General features: G+C 46.2%; 1 protein-coding gene across 3 annotated transcripts in view; it reads left to right on the top strand.

The window, feature by feature from the left end:
• The window catches only part of daam1a (dishevelled associated activator of morphogenesis 1a), a 73,258-nt gene that overhangs the window by 1,895 nt on the left and 51,787 nt on the right, over positions 1-19,576 (top strand). For 2 of the 3 annotated variants that reach the window (XM_035379053.1, XM_035379033.1), the window contains exon 1: positions 15,748-16,010. The exons of the other annotated variant lie outside the window; for it this stretch is intronic. The gene's annotated coding sequence lies outside the window, so the exon portion shown is untranslated. Of the gene's footprint in view, positions 1-15,747; positions 16,011-19,576 lie in introns of those variants that run through there. 3 annotated transcript variants of the gene reach the window in all.

Below are 19,576 nucleotides of genomic sequence, written 5' to 3'. Positions count from 1 at the left end.
GCTGGATATGTATGTTGAATGTAGGGCGGCAGGAGTGAAATTAAAGGGCCTTGTCAAAGCCCATATCTCACATGTTCTCACTTTCCCACCAGTCCACTAGTCTTGTTTGTCAGAAGTATGAAGTTTTGGGCTGACACGAGTCCATATACTGTACGTACCTTGCACTCTGTTGGTTTATGTCGGAAGCATTTATGTTTGAGTGCTTACGCCTAATCCTGTTGCCCCGTGCTTCTGAATTAGTGACATGTCGGTAATGTGCGACCTGCTATAGGAAGTTGTCTAGTTCCTGTCCTCAGCTGTGTATTTGTCCGTGTCTGTTTCTCAGTCCTGGGCCTGCAGCTCTGATCACTCTGCCGAGCGCTCTCTTTATCCTTTGGAACATGCTGTGAAAAACGGGAGTAGAATTCCTCTGGCATTAGGGAGCTTATGCTTGCCATCCAGGGCCGGGGGGAATTTGTTTTGCTCAATTAACTAGAGGCTTGTGCAGGCGAGTTTTGAAAATGCTGACAAGAGGTGTAGGAGAAGGCTCCAATTAAAAATGTTAGGTCACGAGTGAGCTATCTCCACACTGGGGAATGCACGTGTAGTGCCAGGATTGCAGTACTGGAAGGACATTTGTGCTCCTTGAGGTCTGAATTTCCTATGAAGAAATCTGAAGGTCCACTATTGCTCATTGACTAGAGTCAGCCCATGGGTGTGTCTGTGGAAGAAGTCGCCTCCAGAGCATACAGTAAATGTTGTTAGTCAGATTTGTAAAGGCTTTATCCCCCATGTGGCTTGGCCATGGGGTCAAGATTTGAACCTCTTTACGTGGTGAAATTAATTTATTGACCTTCTGCCTCATTAGTGAACCTGCACTAGTCTACTGTGTGTGCATCCTCGAATAACAGCAAGAATGTAGCTTTGAAACAGATTTATGAAAATGAGGGAAATTGTGAAAAGCCTGAACTGGATTAATTTGTGCATTAGCCGTTATGAGCTGCCAGGAATGAGACTCTAAAGACCAGTAAGTGATTCATTTGAATTTGCTTTTAAGTGCTTGTTAATTAGCCAAGCGGAACCTTAGGAAAAGTCCAGTGGGGTTCTTTCTTAAACAATGGCCAAAGAAGCCTACATGTAATATTATGGCCTTATTTATTAGATTTATAATTTTCCTGCATGAATGAGTGCATTCATGTCTCTTTCATTATTTGTACAGAAAGAGAGTTCGTTTCATACAGTGCCTAGTAGAAAAAAATACAGAGGAGGGGGTTAACATTTTCAAATATTTGTTTCTGTGAGCCATTGGAAATTAGAATTTTAAATGATGTGAAATTTAATATGATGCTGATCGATCCACATGTCTGTGCTATTTTTTTAAATCATTGATTTCACTGCAATGTCTCCATTGAGAAAGTGCTCATGAATAGTTAATCACACAGCTAAAAGCGCAGTGCCGCCCAGGTTTCCCTGGTGGATTCCACAGACACTGATGGACAGACGTGCAGGGAGAGCATCTGGCCCTTTATCTGGGTAATTGCACCAGAAGCTCCGCCCACACACACACACACGCATATTGGCATCAGGTGAGGGAGGCGGGTGTCGCCGTGGGAGGAGGAGTAGTTAAATGGGTGTTAAATTTCACAGGCCCAGAAGAGAGGAGGGGCGCTCCACTGCACCCGGTTTGTAATGGAGACGGGGGGGGGGGGGGGGGGGGGCACTGCTGGGAATTCTAATGGCCGTCCCTCACAGAGGCAACATAGGGGCATCTGGGCCTGGGGGTGACATGCGCAGAGAAGGTCTACTGCTAGAAAGAGTCTGCACTGGGATATTAGCGGGGGGAAGTGAACTTTTATGGAATGTTATGTAGCAAAACCAAAGCAAAGGAGAGACCAGCCAAAGTCCATTTTAATTGGCAGGGGCTCTGCAAAGTGAGTGAGAGGCACTTGCTTTTTCTCAGTGCTTGCTGCTGTCAATTAAAATTCAGTATGGTGCTTCTTTAGCACTGCAGTTACAAGCAGTTCTTTTTGTATCAGGTTCTGATATTAACAAGATGTCAGACTAGGTAAAATCTGTGCTGTTAACATTGTTTTTGAAAACTTTTTCTGAAAAAAATTAACAAATCTTTTTTTCTGGTTTCAGTGTTTAGAGAAGACACACCATATTACAGTCAGACCCGTGGACTTGTTTTTCTTTCAGTTTGCACAGTTTCCAACTGGACTTGTTAATTATTAAAAGTGCTGTTTGCTTAACTGACAGCCGGTACTCTGCACACAGGGAGCTGAAAAACAACAGTATGCGTGCATGTCCGCATTTGCATGCAGTGGTTAAAATATCTGTTAGCGCTGAGCTAATGGATCACCGTTTCAATGGCCAGACAAAGCTAGCCAAAATACAAAGTTTACTGGACATGACGGCTTCTTAGTTTAGTGAACATGCTGCGCCTCTGAAACCTCTGGTTGAAAGTAGGATTGCGAAGCGCGTTGGGTGCATGGGGTGCGTGGAAGGAGACTGCCGCAGTGGTACCGGAGGCCTTGAGGACGCGGTGCCCTCCCTCGCGGTGCAGCCATAACAAAGGGCCTGTGTGACTGTTTGAATATTTCATTCTTCACCGAGTGTGGTTCACTAGGGCCAGACAATGGCCTGATTTGGTGTTATTTATGCTCAGGACCCCGCCCGCCAAACCGCCCCCCCCCCCCCCCCACGGCTCTGGCGGACGGCTTCGCTTCCAACTGCTCGGGAGCTGTCAGCGCCAGCGCTGTCCAAACAAATACCGCTGTCACTGCGGAGCGGAGAGGAAAACAATAATTACCGAATACTTCATTTCTCTCAAATCTTCTTTTCACGCAGACAGTTTTTTTCGGCACAGGATTCTCCCCCTCCCGCCCTGCCCCTTGGCTCTTCGGTGTCACGTTGTTTGTCCTCCAGTGCAGCAGATTTTTATGTGGTTTTTGGAGGGAAAAACTAGAAAGATTACACACCAAGGGCCTGTAATTACACTCGATGCAGGCCCTACTTCACGACGGTGTTTGTTTGCCCAAGGAAGCGCCATTACAGATGCTGCGTGACTGAGCGGTATTATTAAGGAGTGTGAAAAGTCTCTCAGTTGGCAGTCTCGTGTACCTCGGAGCTCTGAGCCATTATCACGTTCAGAGAGAGTTATCCTCTCGCATAATTTCTCTTCTCCTTTTTATGCACACCATCAGTACATTTTATCTTTCCAAACCGGACACAGAGCAGGGGCTTCAGGTCTCTGTCAGTACCGATCCCGATGCTCATTTACACTCCTGGCGCTGCTTTGCCTTTCTCAGAAAGCTGTTTCTTGTCAGACTGAAATTCTGCCAGTGATCTGCCTTTGATCTGTGTGGATGTACGCATGTGTCCGTCTGATGCACGCATCACCACTAGAGTATCCTCGGGCTGTTGGTCGCTAAGAGGCAGGCCGCAGCACATGGCCGCTTCGCAGTGAAAAGTGTTTGTGGTGACGGGGGCCCCTCGACCCCGCTTGATTCTCCTGGGGCCAAGGGGCAGGTCACCCTCCCTGCCTCTGAATGGGGGGGGAGTCATCCTTTATAGGCGCCCCCTGAGCTCTCCCCACACACTCGCTCACAGGATATTGCAGACCTGTGCGTATGTTTGAATTTCTCTCTCCGCTTGCGTCCTGGCCAGTCACTGTGTAAACTCTTAAACTATTCACCCAGCCGTCTCCCCCTGTTATCGTGGCCCGAACGCAAACAGACCCTCCTCACAACCGCCGCTTGGAACGCCGTGAATCACTTTTTTTTAACATTCCGGTGATTTGGCTGCATGTAAAGCTAATTTATCTGTCGCTTCTGCTGTTAGAATGAACATGTATGTGGAAAATTATTTTTCCAAGCCTTTGAAAACATGGCCAGGTGACCCAGCATTCCACAGGCCATATATTCACGTTAGGAATCTGAGCTGCCCGATCTTGGCCTGGACGTCTGCTCACACACGGATGAACTCCTTCATATCCTTTCAATAACTCTGCCATTCCCTGAATTCTGTGGCTTGTTTGAAAAATAAACATTTTGGTTGTATTAACATGTATGTCACACACCCTCAGGAAAGGCAACAATTTTGAAGTAGTGAAGAAATTCTGTGTAACACAAGTTGCATCGACCTCCTTTCTTTCCTGCTCCACTGTGCCTCCTGTCACATTGGAATGTATTTTCAATTCTGGAATCAATTTGGGGAATCCCGTAAATTTGATATTAGATCATTACATCCTGTCATCTTTGATAACGTATGAAAACAGCTCTATTAATATCTTATAAATGTAATTATGTTCAGAATCTTGCTGAATCAAAAGGCCTCTCGGAGGCTGTATCGTAAAGGGTAAACGTGGAATTGCGCTCAACACTTAGCTGACAGGTGATTCCCTCATGGGAGCCGCAGACGCGGCTGCCCTTCGAGTGCCTTGGGTTTGAGCCCGGGTTTCTCCTCACAACGGTAACAAAGGGAGGCAGTTTTCATCAGGGCCGGATCGTGTGTTCATAACCGCTTTCATTATGTGGCTCCTCAAGCACTGTCCAAATATCAGAGCCGGACCAGGTCGGGTTACCGATCAGCAGCTGGGCTCTCGGCTGAAAGGGGAGCAGGCTGGAGCCGCATCCCCCAGTCTCCCTGCTCCTCGCGCGAATACAATAAAGAGCTACGTGCCAAGAACAGCCAGAGTAGCATCCTGACATTGTGCAGTGGACATCTTTACTTTGCCAAAAACACAAAAGCAAATATATATAGGTTCAGAGGTAGTGGTCTGTCAGACTGTCGGTTTATTCGCCAGTTTGGTTAGGGATTTCATTATCAGAGTATGACAGTATCTTTTCTAAGGATATTTATCTGTGGTTAGACTACCTGGATATTTAGCATGAATACCTTACCCAGTACAAAGACTTTGTCAGGCAGCATCGGATGTGCTGAGGCATTTCCTGGACTCCCGTGTCATTTCCTGTTGCAAACTTACTGCAGTGATGTGTCTGTGTTTCAGTAGGTGCCTGCACTTATCAGCTAACCTGCGGTCTGATGGAATGATTGAATGCCTGCCTGATTCTGTCACTGCCCTCTTTATCAAAAGAACACCTTTCTCCTCCATCTGACGCAGAAGTCTTGTTTTTTGTTTTTTTATTGCACACACTACTCCATGCTTTCCACTCCACCACCTGTTTGTCACTCCTCCCTCATACCCAGTCCTGGTTATGTTTTACACGGACATGGCATCAGGTCTTTCATAGTTTTGGAGTGAGGAACACCTGATTTTTTAGTGAACCAGATGTTCGACAAGTGGGTGGGTTCCCAACCGTTGCCTTGCTCAGTGTGGAACTTTGAAGAGAACCTTTCTAGGGGTTGCACACGGAGGGGGCGGGGGGGTTGGTTCATTTTCCTAACGCAAAGCTTGGATTTTAATGTCTTATTTCCTCATTTGGACAGGAGTAGAATGTGATTTGTTCTGCAGATGGGGTGCTGGATATAGGCCTCATTTGCCTCTGGCTACCCTGAGCATGGATCAAGGACAGGAGCTGGAGGTGAACTGGCCAATCATATTGGAATAGTTTGATGCTGCTAGATATTTTGTCGCCTTGAGCTCTGCTGCAACGGGAGATCTGAAGCAATATAAAAATTCCTAACTGGATCAACAACCCCAGATAATTATTAGCATCCATGGGCACTTAAAGTCAAGGCAAAGAGTAAGAGGCCCTTATGTGCCTTTTATTTTGAAAGTTCAAGGTGTTAAAATGATTCCAGTGACATCGACATTGCTTTGTGAGCCTTTAATGTCATAATTTTTAATGTCTATCAAATGCACCATAAATGTTCATGTAATAAAGCCTTAAATTGCAAAGGAGCGGTGATAACATTGAGAGGGAATTTGCATTAGAACATTAATTTGAATCACGGTTTTCAGCCCACTGATGTTTTGTTAGCCATGAAGCTTCGATATGGTTTTAATTAAGTGGATTAGCCTGCCCTCAATGCAAGAAAAACACATCGCTATGGAGCCCCTGATAAGCGCTAATTAAAGCTGCCTCTAGCTCTAAATGAGCTAGTCTGTGGCCTGAGAACATTTTCTCTCTCTGATTGTGGAATGAGCTCTTGGAACAGCTTTCAGGGATAGAGCTACGAAGCTCAGGGGATGCCCTGTCCTGCATTTGCTTTGTTTGCTTAACTGAGCAGGTGGCTCTGTAAAAGCACAGGTCTGTAGCCTGAGCTTAACTCTCTTCTCATTGGTGTACAGATAAGCAGCCTTTGTATTCACTTTACTATGCATTCCACGAAACCTAAATGGAAAGTTGGACAATGTAGTCCATTAATCCTACTTCTTTTTGGAGACCTGAGCTATGTTTTGTGCTAAATGTGTGTTCAGTTTATCTTTCCTCTATCTTCCCAAGCTTATGTTCTGAAATTGTGGTTATGTTTTACAGGTTGGATTATTTTAAAATTCTTTATTCAGGAGAATATATACAGACAGCAAAGAAAAGAGTCACACATTCAGTAAGGAGACTGCAATCTCACTTGTACTTCTGGGGAAGTTTTAATATGGCCTGCAATGTTAAGTTGACATAAACTGGATTTCTGCTTTACCCTACGAATGAGTAATATTGAAACACAGAAATGTGCGATACAAAAGATATTGGCTACACGATAAACAGCAACACTGCTGTGTGAGGGTGTAGCTCAACAAGTAAATTAATCTGTTCTACTTTTGACAGAAATCTCAGCTCAGTATGTGTCCTTATTTTTATTTCATGTCTGTGACACTTTAAATTTAGTCAGAATATCAGCATGTCCCAGTTGTAGTATCATGATGATCTGTGCTTATGCCATTTTATGACAGAATTAGAGGAATCTAGGTGACCTGCTAAATCTTTTCTTGGACATTTGGCCCAGTGAGACCTTTTTCAGACGAGTCTCTGTGCCAGAAGCATATTTTGTTATAGTTTGGCTTGATAAGGTCTTCTCTTCTTGTACTCCCTTTTCAGTTTTAAGAGTGTCGAGACCTCAAAAAGGGAGCGATTGTCTGAAATGACTCTGCTGGTCTAGTCTTCTAGTCACGTTTCTTGGAGATTGTACCAGTCACTGGCAGCTGTGTATTTATACTGTGGAATTGTGGGTGTTTGGCAGTCATCAGCATTGTAGTCAGTCACTTTATATCTGAAACACAGAGGAAACCAGTGCTCAAGCTAAAAGAACCCTGGGGACTTTGAAAGTCAATTTAGGTTGGGAGGCAATTGCTTTCTTTGCCTTCTGGGCATGATCGTAAAACATGGGCGGTTCCCTGTGTCCACGTCAATCTCAGAGCCAAGTGCTACTGTTGGGTGTTGTCCTAAAATGGTGCTCCCTTGCCAATGGGAGGAGCTGCAGGAGTTGGGGGAGTGGCTCCAGTGCAGATAATTAGCATGATAAGTAGGGGGCAGTGCCCAAAATTAACAGACTATAGTGTCCTGCTGTTGGAGAAGAAAGGCCGCAGACTGCCCCACGCTCACGGCTCTGTAGCGTACACAAAAGCAGTGGGGTTCACTGGCTCCCAATTAAAGCCTTTACTAAGACTGCATGCATCAGGGACAAAGTTTTTTATCTTCTCGTAATGGGACAGGCTTTGCTAAAGCGGTCTTGGTCTCATGGCTCCAAGGGATCTTAAATGAAGATGCAGACAGCTGGGAATGGGGTACGAGAGGCTCTTAAAAAAAGGTACTCGAGTCTGTGTTGCGTCACCCACTTTCGTAAGTGAGTGCAGTTCATCACAGATTTTTACCAGATGCACTGGTTTTTACCAGCTTTTTTAACAGTATAGTGTTCTTTTATTGCTATTTAACAAGCGTTTGGTTGGGGTGACCAGTATCAATAAATATTTGTATGGAGTATGATTTCCCAAGGCACTTTGTTTTGAGCAAAGGCTTCTGAACCTTATCCCACCTATTGGAGGCATTAATACTCCTTGTCCAGACATGCCAAATGTGAAAAATCACTCAAGCCTCACTGAGCTGTTTACCACCACAGTGCAGGCTCTGAGCTGCTTGGAGTCTTGGGAGTCAGTGAATTGTATTGGTGTAAAACACTGCCTATGTTTTGGTATTTGGTAAGACTTTAGTATGTCGATGTAAGTGGGCATTCATTTCCTTAGGAGAACAGGCTCTTGCTCTATGGTTTTTCCTCTGATGTTGATGGAGACCCGAGTGCTGTCTTCAGCGCCAGCTGTGGATGTAGGCAGCTGATGCTGATGTATTTTCAACAGATGTGTGGAAAGCCTGTCCGATAGTTGATGAAGCTTTACACTTACGTGAACCTCGGTAGGTTGGCCTGTGAGAACCTCGGTAGTTGGTCAGCGTGAGTTGTTCTAGCTTGGGAAGACAAATGAGTGAAAACACATGGACAACTGGCGGGCAATGGTGAATTGACACAGACGTCTCCCCTCTTACAATGTTTTATATTAAATAAATAAGCAATGCATTATTTTTTTTAATGCAAATTTGTGTTTCAATTTGAAGATGTTTCATCTTCTCCATTCGTGCCATTGTACTAAAAACATACCAAGGAGACTAGGGATGACATATTCTGGATGGCATTTACTGAACAGATTTTTGAGGATGGATCAAAGGGTTCAAAAGAAAACTGTAGAGCTAAAGAATTAGATGTACACGTAACTTTGTGAGAATATTCGGTCTCACGCACTTGCATACCAAACTCTTTTGTCAGTGGCTCCTGCCCATCCCTGCCTGCAGCCCCAGGCTGCCGTGGTGACAGAAGCCTTACCACGCCCCCCCGGCTTCTCCTTGACTGGCCCTTGGGTTTTGGCGCCAGTGGTCACAGACAGAATGGCTCACCCCAAGCCTCTTATTGCTGAGTAAAAGCAACTAATTCACCAAATGAAGGGAGCCTCCCCACCCACCACCCATAGTACACACACCCACACACACACACACGTGCACAAGCACATACACACACACACACGCAAGCACATACACACGCACACACACACACACACACACACAAGAGCATGCACATGCGCACACACACACACACACATGCACAAAACTCCTCACCAGGCATGCCTTGACAACTGCGTTAAAGCCGAGCGCTCTCAGAGGTATTAGGCCTGCTATAGATAGGCGACTTCCGGAGCAGATGAGGTGTGCTTGTTATGCTGGTTGGGGGAGCCAGACAGTGAGGATATGCAGCTGATCCTCTTATGATGCAGTTGGCCTCATCATCTACTTAAGATCTTTTCCTCACTCCAAGTGCCTGGGTCAGCCATGGTGTCGCGTGGCCAGTATTGCATCAATGCTCTTACTCAACCTGCTGTCTGCAGCAAGCAAAGGGCCAAATTCCAAGCTGTGAGTATTCACTCTGACACTTGTGCAAGACACCGTTTACCTCAGTGACTCCATAGCTGCTCTCTCTCTTGACAGAGTACATTGGTAACCAAGTAAACAAATTGTAACTAACTCTTGCTGTTTTGGTGTTACTGACACTGTCAAGAAACTGGACTTCTTTTGTGTGCACATGTCATAAGGCATAAGGATGGGCTAGCTTTCAGAATTTAATTTTAGGAAGCCTAAAGGGAATGGCGTTGGAGAGGGTCCTAATTTAAGCCTACTAATGAGCAAAACATTTCATTGAGCCTTAACTGGAGCTGCAAAGCTTTTGTAAATCAAATTTAATGAGAAATCGCCATATTGGCTGTTACTTCCTTCCTCACATTCTCGCTTAAGCATATCATAAAAACAGGATTATCATACTCCAGATCTCTATGCTGGATGGTCTGTAGTGCAACCCGATGCTTTGTCGTGCTGTCACAAGAGAGGCCATCATGACTTAGCCAAGGATTAGACATTGATGGCAGGCTGCAGTAGACCAGGCGCTGATATCATTAGCAAAGCGGAAAGCTCTGATGTTTGAGCAGAGCAGACTTGGCTAAAAGGTTGTGTTAATATTTGTGGTTGGCAGTCGATTTCTGCATCTCTCTTGTCACGTTGCACACGCTAATTGGGCTGGACTACAACGGACTAAGTTCTGTCATGTGGGTTCAGTTAATCAATGGGATTGTGATTAGGTCTTTCCTATTTATAGGTTGTGCATTCCTAAGTGACCACAAAGGTATCAGTTAAAAGTTGTCTGAGGATCATTTTTGACTACAAGCTTCAGCTTGTTTACATTTAAAAAAAGGTTTCTGCCGCAGGATTTTTGAGCACAAATTTGTATTTGTCCACATCACAGAAGGCAGAAGACTGGTTAGCTTGGTCTATGTATAGTATCCTGTGTGAATGGAGAGTGGAAAAGAGAAGAAAAGTTCTGCTAATGTAAAAGATATGTGTGACGTGTTGTTCCAGTGAAATGAAATCCCTCTGAAAGCTCTTCACCTGGGAAATTTTGTTTCTTTTTATCACAGCTTTTAAAAGATTCTTACTATTTTTACTCTTAGCCTTGCTATTGGACAAAAAAAACTCACGGCATTGAGATTATCATGGTTGAGCTCAAGAATAAAAATAATTAGACTTCATAGTCCTGAAGTCCTGAGGGTGGACCAAAATCTTTAGCCTCATTCGCCACGTCATCCATTGTCAGAATGCTTTCAACAGCTGCAGTGTTTTGAGTTCTCTTTGCATTCTGCTATATGGAATTCTTAAATGGGAAAACATGAAATTAATGAATAGCGTTTTTTGCCATATATTGATGAAGGAAATGTTGACAGGATTTATGTGATTCATATATTGTATTTTGCAGGGAATTACTTTTATTATTAGGATTACTCTGGAGATATGTTGTTAAGCTTTAAGCTGGTACCTAAAGGGCAAGTATGTTTGATTCACAAGAGTGGAGATTAAAAATAATGCTAAAAACAAAAGGATAAAAAAAGAGATGGGAAAGATTTATGAGCCTACAGCTATCTCTGGTTCTAGGTATTAATAGTATCAGAAATTCATTGTTCAAGATTCTGTTGTCCTCATACTGTTGTGTTTTCTTTCCTACAGTTCCACTGGGAAATATTCCAGTAGGAATCCTTGTTTGCCACTGTTGTGAAGGTTCTTGCAGTCCCTGAAGCAATGTTGTTCAAATCATCTGAGCCACAAGTTTTCATCTCCTGGTGCTTATGTGAAAGTCTGTTTTAAAAACTGTTATAAAAAAAGATTAGTGGTATCAGACTCATTTGACTAAAGCATACAGTATGTCTACCCGAATAAAACAAGTATTGAACAGCCAACCAGTTGTTAATGCTCCATCATATGATGTGAGTCTTCAGATATTTCGCCATATAATTAGCGGGTCCCATGCTAATATCGTCGTTTGGAGGACGGAATTCTTGTGCGCTGGAAAAACATAGGTTATGCGAAAATGACATATTCCACAGGAATTTGTAGTGGTTATTATTATTGTATGATTATCCCCTTACTTTCCTTCATTAATCAGAGCATCTAGGGCCGGGGTAAAATGAGAGACAGCATACCATAGTGGAATTGCTGAGCACATTGCAATACATGATGATGGGAGTCTGTGATGTAACTGAGATATGAAATATCTCCAGATGTTTTTGCCCTTAACTGAGCAGAATGTTAATGTCTGCCTTCAGTATTCATTGAAATAGCTTTGAAGCATAAAAGCCCCCGTAGGCTTTAGTGAATGGGGTTTGGACTTCACTGCTTTGTTTACTCTTCCAATCCGGCATTCATCAAGAAACATCAAATCCAGCAATTGAGGGGGAAAAAAACCGAGTTAAAGGAAAAAGCACATAACAGAGAAGGTATGTGATACTGACGACACAAGCAAGCTACGTATTTCTCAACTGGAGTGCCCTGTATATGAGCACATGACAAGTTAATTATTAGGCAGCTTTCTTTCAGCATGAGCTTGCTTTACAGTCTGTGCTTCGTAGACTTGGTTTCCTCAAGTACCCGACAGCTGCGAATAAGATACTCCTAATATTTAATTTATTTACGTTGGATAAAATATTGCATTTTTCCCGCTTCTGGATGAAGTTGAGCTGTTATACGGAAAGCAGAAGGGACTGGCGTTGCTGTCTTGTAAGTTTGGCCCTGAGAGAAACTCATATCTCGGTAACTTCCAGTAACTGTAAAGGCAGCCACTCAGTGTTCAGCATGACATGGTGGCAGTTTGACTGAGTTGAATGTTAAGGAAAATGGACACGCAGGTTGAGGAGGATGTGGAGGCCAGGTGCTGATGAAATCCACTCAGCTGTGGGCTGACATGGACACCGCCGCACCTCCACACCATTGGGCCGCAGATCCTCAGCCAGCGCTTAAATAAGGCCCTCACCAGGAGGGTGCTAAGCTGCTTTGTAGTCCACACCTCTGACCCCAACCTGGTTTCTTGAGATGGTGACTGCACAGGAAAGAGGCGCTCTATTTAACAACTGGTGCGATTTTATTTTTGTGTAAACGATGATGGAACTTTTTTTTTGTTGGTAGGGATAGAGGCTCATTATTTCCCAGCTTCTGTGTTCATGAGTGCTCCGTGAGGATTATTTGAGGTGAATTTTCTTCTGTTACTCTGCACGAATTACGCGAATAACGATCGCAAATGTGTGGCAGGCCGTGAAAGGCCGAAAGAGCGCTCGTGACTCCTTCGTGTCTGCGACGGAGAGCTGGATTTACAGTTTGTGATGATTACGCCGATCTCAGAGGACCGGCTGGACTCTGTAGGCCAAGATTTTATGCAGCCGCATCCTTCTAGGAAAACCGACTGCGCGTTTATCAGGTTGTAAAGTAGCGCTGTTTCGCCGATTGCTGATGTGTCAAAATTAAGGCAATGTCCTGTGCATGAGGCTCATTAAAAAAACATTTAAAGTAAACATTGCAAACACAGCATTGTTTACACATCAACATTGTTTACATACAAATTTGGTAGATAACTCTCTATGGGTTTAAACTCAGGATAATAAATATCCCAAATTAAAATATCTGGAGAGCCTGGTGCCATTTTTTTCCCATGGTAACTAGGTAGCTATTTTGAATGCTTTTCATTGGTATCTAGGTAGCTGCTTAATTAAGCTTCACTGGCCTGGTGAAATTATTCAGAGGCATAATTTTTTCCTGATAAGAAACTGGACCCCTGCTTATCACACTGGAAAACCTGATTGAAACAGATTGCTGCCTTGTCTACAATATTACATTTCGCAATTGATTGACTTCCATCTCCGCCTTCATTATCAGTTTATTTTTTTTCCCGCAGTGTTGTGATGTGGGAAAGCTCATCAGACTGAATGAGGTTTTCAGCCAGAACGCCATGCCCTGATAAGGCCCAGTCCACTGTCGGTTTCCCATTGATTTTTTTTTTGTGAGGAATTATTGCCTGTGTTGTGACCTGAGATAGCGGGAGATAAGAATCTGAACAGCTGACTTGTCTTCTGCTCAGTGTGAGATCACCAGCAACATGTTGCCAAACTGTTCTCCCTCACAGTGCAGTTACAGAGGGCTCGGGAAAGTGACCGTGACATCATAAATCAGAATATTTGTGAGGTAAGCGCGAGCTGAGGTCATTCAGGCTGGCCGTGCTTGAATCTAGCACATCTGCAGATTAGCCCGTAAAGCAGATTGATGGGCAGCTCCGGTTGCGGCTCGAAGCAGTTCTGTGAAAGTGAAACGAGCTGCGCAGCAGAGCGGTAGAGGAGAGAAGACGCGCGATGAATTTGTGGGTGGGGACGGGTGTCGGGCGGAGATCCAGACCTGGTCTCCCCCGGGCGGCGGCCTCGGCCCGCTCCGCTTCACACCTGCCGCGGGTCGCCGCGCCGCGCCAGTCCGGCCTATCAGACGAGCGCGTCCTCAGCTGCCCACGCTGTTCCGCACACTGCCTCCCCGTTCCTGCCAACCCGTGGGCGGCTGTTGAGGCTGGGTTTGGAGCGCCGATCTCAACCGACCGGTAGGCCGGCATGCTCGCGTCTTGGCACCATCCTTAATGCAGTAATTTGTTGTCATAGTGAGCCTGAGGTATAGTTTTTAACAGAAACAGGGACACTAATGCACCGTGGCATGGGAGGCGGCTGGCTTTGTCCTCTCTCGGTGGTGCGGACCTTGTGGAGCGGTTTCTTCAGTTGGACACCGGAAGGTTCTGCCCTAATTTAGCGGCTCGGCTGTGAGAGCTGACTGCCTGATCCGCGTGCTCGTCGCCTCCTGCGGGCCGGAGACGCCCCAGGGAGCCAGACAGGGGGGGACGCGCACAATGGGACAGCGTCTCACCTCACGCGCACTGCGTGACCCGTCCAGCCGTCTGGATAAAGGAGGCGCGGCCAGGGCGCGTCACACGGGAGCGTCACGCGCGCGTGTCACATGGGCGTGACGGGCCCTGCACTGAGCTCAGAGCACGTCCTTACTCCCGAACGCCTCTCTACACCTTTTTTCCGGCACAGGCTGCTCAGGCTCGTGGGAATGCTAGCCTTCCCTCGGCCAAACTGACTGTGAGTTCCAGGCCAGGGTGGAATGTTCTTTTTTTGTTTGTCTAAGACTCCACCTCTGGCCCTATTCAAAGCCAACTGAACATACAGTGGGGCAAATTGACTGTGCAAGATTTGTGTGGGCGCACTTGGCCGCCCTTACGTAGGGCGTCCTCCGCTCAAGCACATAGCTGATGTCTCCATGTCCCTGCCTGTTAGCGCTGGGCAGAGCTGTGCGATGGTGGAAGTGAGATGGTGGATGACAGGTGCCATTCATCGTGTGCATCTCAGCTCAGCGGCCATCGCAGTCGGGCCCCAGACCCCATTCAGCCGAGACAACGGACTGGGAAAACAACTGGGGACTCTGTCACAGCAGGCACCCAGGGCAGAGCGCGCCCCCTCATTACTGGGGAGTGAGCGTCGGGGATGTGAGCGTCGGCTGCAGGGGTTAAACCCGGGGCTGTGTGTGTCTGCAGCTGCTGCCCCCGCGGCTTCTGCAGTTAAATATTTTCTAACATGGAGTATGAGCTTTAAACAAGCTTAGCCTTTTCATTGGATTTCATTCTTTTATCATAGGAACTTTTAATAGTTTAAACCACCTTTGCTTTGTAAGCAACATTGCTGGATTGTACTGATTGATGTCAAGGAGGAAATCTTTTTTAAAACTTGGTTTAAAAGTACTTTTCCGTAGCAGATATTTTATGACTGCTACTAATTTACCCTTAGTGTTACTGTTACTGGAGCTACCCACACAGTCAGTCACGCAGTGAGGGTTACTGCTGTTTGTACTACTACTACTGACTACTCCCTACCATCTTAGCCAAGAATATAATTTTGGGAACATGAAAAACAACTATTTCTCATGTCTTATTTAATTTTCAAATGTAATTTTTTCTCTTTAGCCTGTTTTTATTGGTAAACTCTCTTAAGCAGACAGCATATAGGATTATTAAATAAAACAAAGCAATGGAAAACAGATTGCCTGTCTTCAGACACAAGCAAACCTGCCCTTATTTTGTCTGTTGTCTGTTTCACTAAGCTTGGCGGCAGGGTCATAGTCAAGTCTTGTCCTGCACTGTGAACCTAACGCCAATGTCCTGTTCTAACACAGTATTGATGTTTCGGTGCAGCAGCTCTCTCTCTCTCTCTCTCTCTCTCTCTCTCGCTCTCTCTCTCTCTCTCAGTTCTAACCCCAAACACTAGCAATCCCCACCCCCCCCCTTCCAAAGGGGGAAAAAAAAGAATGAAAGAGAAGTGGGCAGTGGCTTAGCTGTAGCTACATCCTATCGGAATCGTGGTGATGAAAAGGGGTGTGGCTTAGAGGTAGGGAACTGGCTCACAGCAGCAACATCTGTGTGTTTGCCGTCAGTCCCGGCGCAGTGGAAACAGCTTGTGAGAGGCCTTTTGTTTCAGTTTGAACTCGGAAATGGCAGAGAGAGGCTGAGTCCACTGGGAAAGAACGGGGGACTGATCGCGTGTGCAGTGTGCTGCTCCTGTGAACCGGCATCAAAGAATATGTCAGACCCAAAGACGGGCATTTCGGGAACTATTGGATAGAAGTGTTTTATTTTACCTGGGCTAAGATTGCATCGTTGGAGATGTAAGGTTGGAACTCCACTATCCACAGGTAAATGCTGGCTATTTTATCTTTTGTCCAAGCTGTTGTCCAGTCAGGGTTTTTATTTCAGGGAGCAGAGATTTGTTTATTTATCTATTTAAAGTGTTTTTTTAGCAAACATCTGTCTAATAAAATGAAGCTAAGGAAAGCATAGCGTGTCTTTTTATTTCAGGTAATGCAAATTAGATAAATGTTTCAAGATACTAGTGTATGTGCTAAACCTTGTGCTATGAGACTCCCATATTGAAATCATATTTGCAATCTTTCGGTTTTAGAATATTGGTAGTCTTTGGAATTTTTCATTTCTGCTGTTAACCACTGAACATTGAAAATGTAACGTGGTATCACAGCAGAGACAGGCAGCTACTGTCAGTGAGGGGAGGGTGTATTTTTTAATTTGCGAATTGTCCGGGTGGAAGTGTGTCTGTATCTGTGCTTTCCTCTGTGTTCTGTGTGAGAGGTCCTGTTCACATGGGTCAGGCGAACGCGCTGTGGAAGCAGTGGTTTGGTGGAAAAATGTGCTCTGGGGGAAAATGCTTCTCCGTCATTCGCTGCGCAAGTGAGCCCCAGGCTGAAGAACAGTTGCGAATGGAATGAGACCCGCGTGCATTTTATCCCTGGGCGTGACAGTGCAGACAAGGAGGCATAAACATGAGACAGATGGAGTCACCTTGAAACTCAAGTTCCCTTGCTCTCACGCTGCAACAAAAAAAAAAAGAGGAAAACCATCTCTGAAAACCACCCAACCAGAATGGCTGCTGTCCTGTGATCTTCTCCTGTTCTCTGACAAATCACCCAGGCATGTATATTCACCTGCTGTCTCTGAGCTGGATGATGGTGCTGTGAGATTCAGTATTGAGTTACCAGGCAGGTGACTAAGGAGTCTCCCCCCCCCCACCCCCACCCGTCCACCGCCACTACCGAAGAGATGATTGATCAAATTCATGACACCCCACCTGCTGCAGCTCAGGTTAAAATGTCCGCAGGCTGGCAATCTGATGCACTGTGAGGAAGACTGTGATCGTTTGCCAGCGTGTCAGCGGGTCCAGAACGCTGCCTTGTCTCCACTCCATCCGTACATTTCCATGGCAGCGGCGTCCACGGCGGACGGGCTGCTCCAGGCTCCGCATCCAGGAACGCCGGCTCCCGCTGGTGTCCTGGTCCTGATTCATCGCAGACACATGGCAAGCGCGCCTTGGCAATGTTTCTGCGTGCTCGTAGAGCCCGTTAGGAAACGGGAGACCGACGGTTGCGGTGGGAGACTTGCGTCTTTTCGGCAGGGAGGGGGTTGTGTGTCACATTAGTCGGTCTGACACGGCTGTGCGTTGGGAGAGAATGTGAGTGGGTGTCTGAGGTGAGGGGGGTATGGCGGATTGGCGGATTGACAGGAAGGCAGGGGGGAGCGTCTGTAAATAGTAAAATGTGTGTCAGTCTCGCCCGTGCTAAACTGCGTCTCGTATCAGCTAGCGCTTTTCCGAGGAACGAACAAGTGCCGCTGTTATCTTGCCATGTGGCAGCGGCACAGTACGCACAGGCTGGATTTTGAATAATGAGTTCTGTGAATGATGTTCAACATGCTCCTGCTCTGTCTCATTCTGTCAGTGTAAATAAGAGGACAATCGGATACTGAAATAACACCCTTGCTCTGCCTTCCTTAGGTTTCCCAATGATTTAATTAGTTTGGGTTTTCTGGAAGACGGAAATTAAAATTTGCCGAACTGGTTCCACTTCATAATCGTTGATTGGAACAGATGACATTTCTAATCAGGCTCATTATTATTTGCAACGGTTTGCGTAAGCGGTGTTTCAGTTTAGGGGAAGTGGATGTCTGGAATTCCAATGTTGTGGTGGTTTTAGGCTTTAACAGGTAGGACTGGAATCTGCTTCTTCGGTGTCTGTCAGGCTGCGGTGTTTTCTCTCATTACCCAGCGTTGCATTAGGCTGTGTTTGTGCAGGGGGAGGAGCCCCCCTCCTGTGAGGAGTCATATCTGCTCAGGGAAAAAGGGGTCGGCTGTTTGCTGACGAAACAGGGACTTTGACCGTTATTGCTGCTGAGGCTTTGGCCCCGTCTGGTGATTACACTGAAAATCCTATTTAAAAAAGTGGGGAGGAAAACAGCAAAAAACCGATCCTGCGGCCAGCGTTTTGCGAAGCCCGGCTCACAATCGTAGCTGGTGAACGCGCGCATCACTTTGATAGAGGGGGGTTGCCATGGCGACGGCAGCGAAGGCCCTCTACGATGATGGACGCGCAGCAAATAAATATTCAGTGGGCCGGTGACATCCTCCGACAGCCCCCTTCCCAGACTGGCAGCCACGGATCCGTCCCAGGCTTAGCCTGGAAAAACTCATTACCCTCACTGTTCTGCAGCAGTCCCAACAGCCCCGTCCTGGGGGATTAACTATGAAATGAAGAGCAGTCAAATGGAAAGAGCCCCAGCAACCGAGGAGGAGGAGGAGGAGGGGTAGAAACCGGGAGGGGTACTTTTCAGCTGCGGCAAGGTCACGGGGCGAATCCGTCGGGGGTTGGGAGAGGACGCGGACGCGCGGGGTGCGGGCGAACGGGACCGTTAGGATTATGAGGGAAAATTCACGCCACGTCTCTATGGCCGCCCCCCTCCCCCTTTCAGCGCGTCCCTGCGTCGCTGCTTTATTAATATGAGGCCGATCCTGGGGAGGGGAAAATGATGGAGGGTCCAGAGTCCCACGCCTGCGGGATTGTGACCTCTCTGTGTAAGTTCTTGGGAATAAGGGGGAATGCATTGGTAGGGGTCTGCTCCCAACCAGCCCTGCACAATGCACTCTGTGGTGCTCTGTCGCAGTCATCAGAATTATGAGCGCAATAACGACGTGTGGCCCTCTGGGTGTGTGATTTCATTCAGTGGGAGAAAACTGGCTCCCACAACAGCGGTGTCTCTGAAGTTTCACCGTTTCCCCGTTAATTCGGGCTTCTGAAAGTAACTTTTTATTAGGTTGCAATAAACTGATTTGCTTGATTCCCATCACACGATGAGATTTGCTCTCATCCTCTCTGTAGTCTTTGCCACCGTGCATCGGATATTTGAGCAGTGAGTATCCTAAAGGGACTTTGATCAGTTATTGACGAGCTCTGTTTTCCGTCGGCTTCACCACATTTTTCCTAGAACGTTGTGTAATGGGTCTCCCGCACACTGTCCTCGTGGATGACAGTGGGTGACCTTTACCCTCGTAAAACCTAAAAGGTTGTCTTCTCCAAAGGGACATGGGCCCATATGTTATTGATTTCTCAAAGAGGGTGGGGCTTCAGGAAGGGAGCAGCTTTGTGGTTTGCCTATGAGATTGCGGGCTGATGTTGGATCTGTACTGGAAGGTCTCTGTGACAGTTTCTGGCATGCTCAAATATTTCACTGTGTGCTTGTAAACCACATAGTCTCATAGCCATAGTACTTAAACATCACCCTGACATTGGAGATATCAGTTTGGCTACCTTTATAAATAAAAGTCATTCAAGTTGAGCTGCCATTTTAGTGCAGGTTTGTGTTCCTGCCATAGCCATATTTTGCATGCGTGAAGGCATATTTATAGCCACATTTTGCA

Source organism: Anguilla anguilla, chromosome 1 (genome assembly GCF_013347855.1).
Source record: "Anguilla anguilla isolate fAngAng1 chromosome 1, fAngAng1.pri, whole genome shotgun sequence".
NCBI classification, from domain to species: domain Eukaryota; kingdom Metazoa; phylum Chordata; class Actinopteri; order Anguilliformes; family Anguillidae; genus Anguilla; species Anguilla anguilla.
This window is presented reverse-complemented; position numbering and strand designations above follow the sequence as displayed.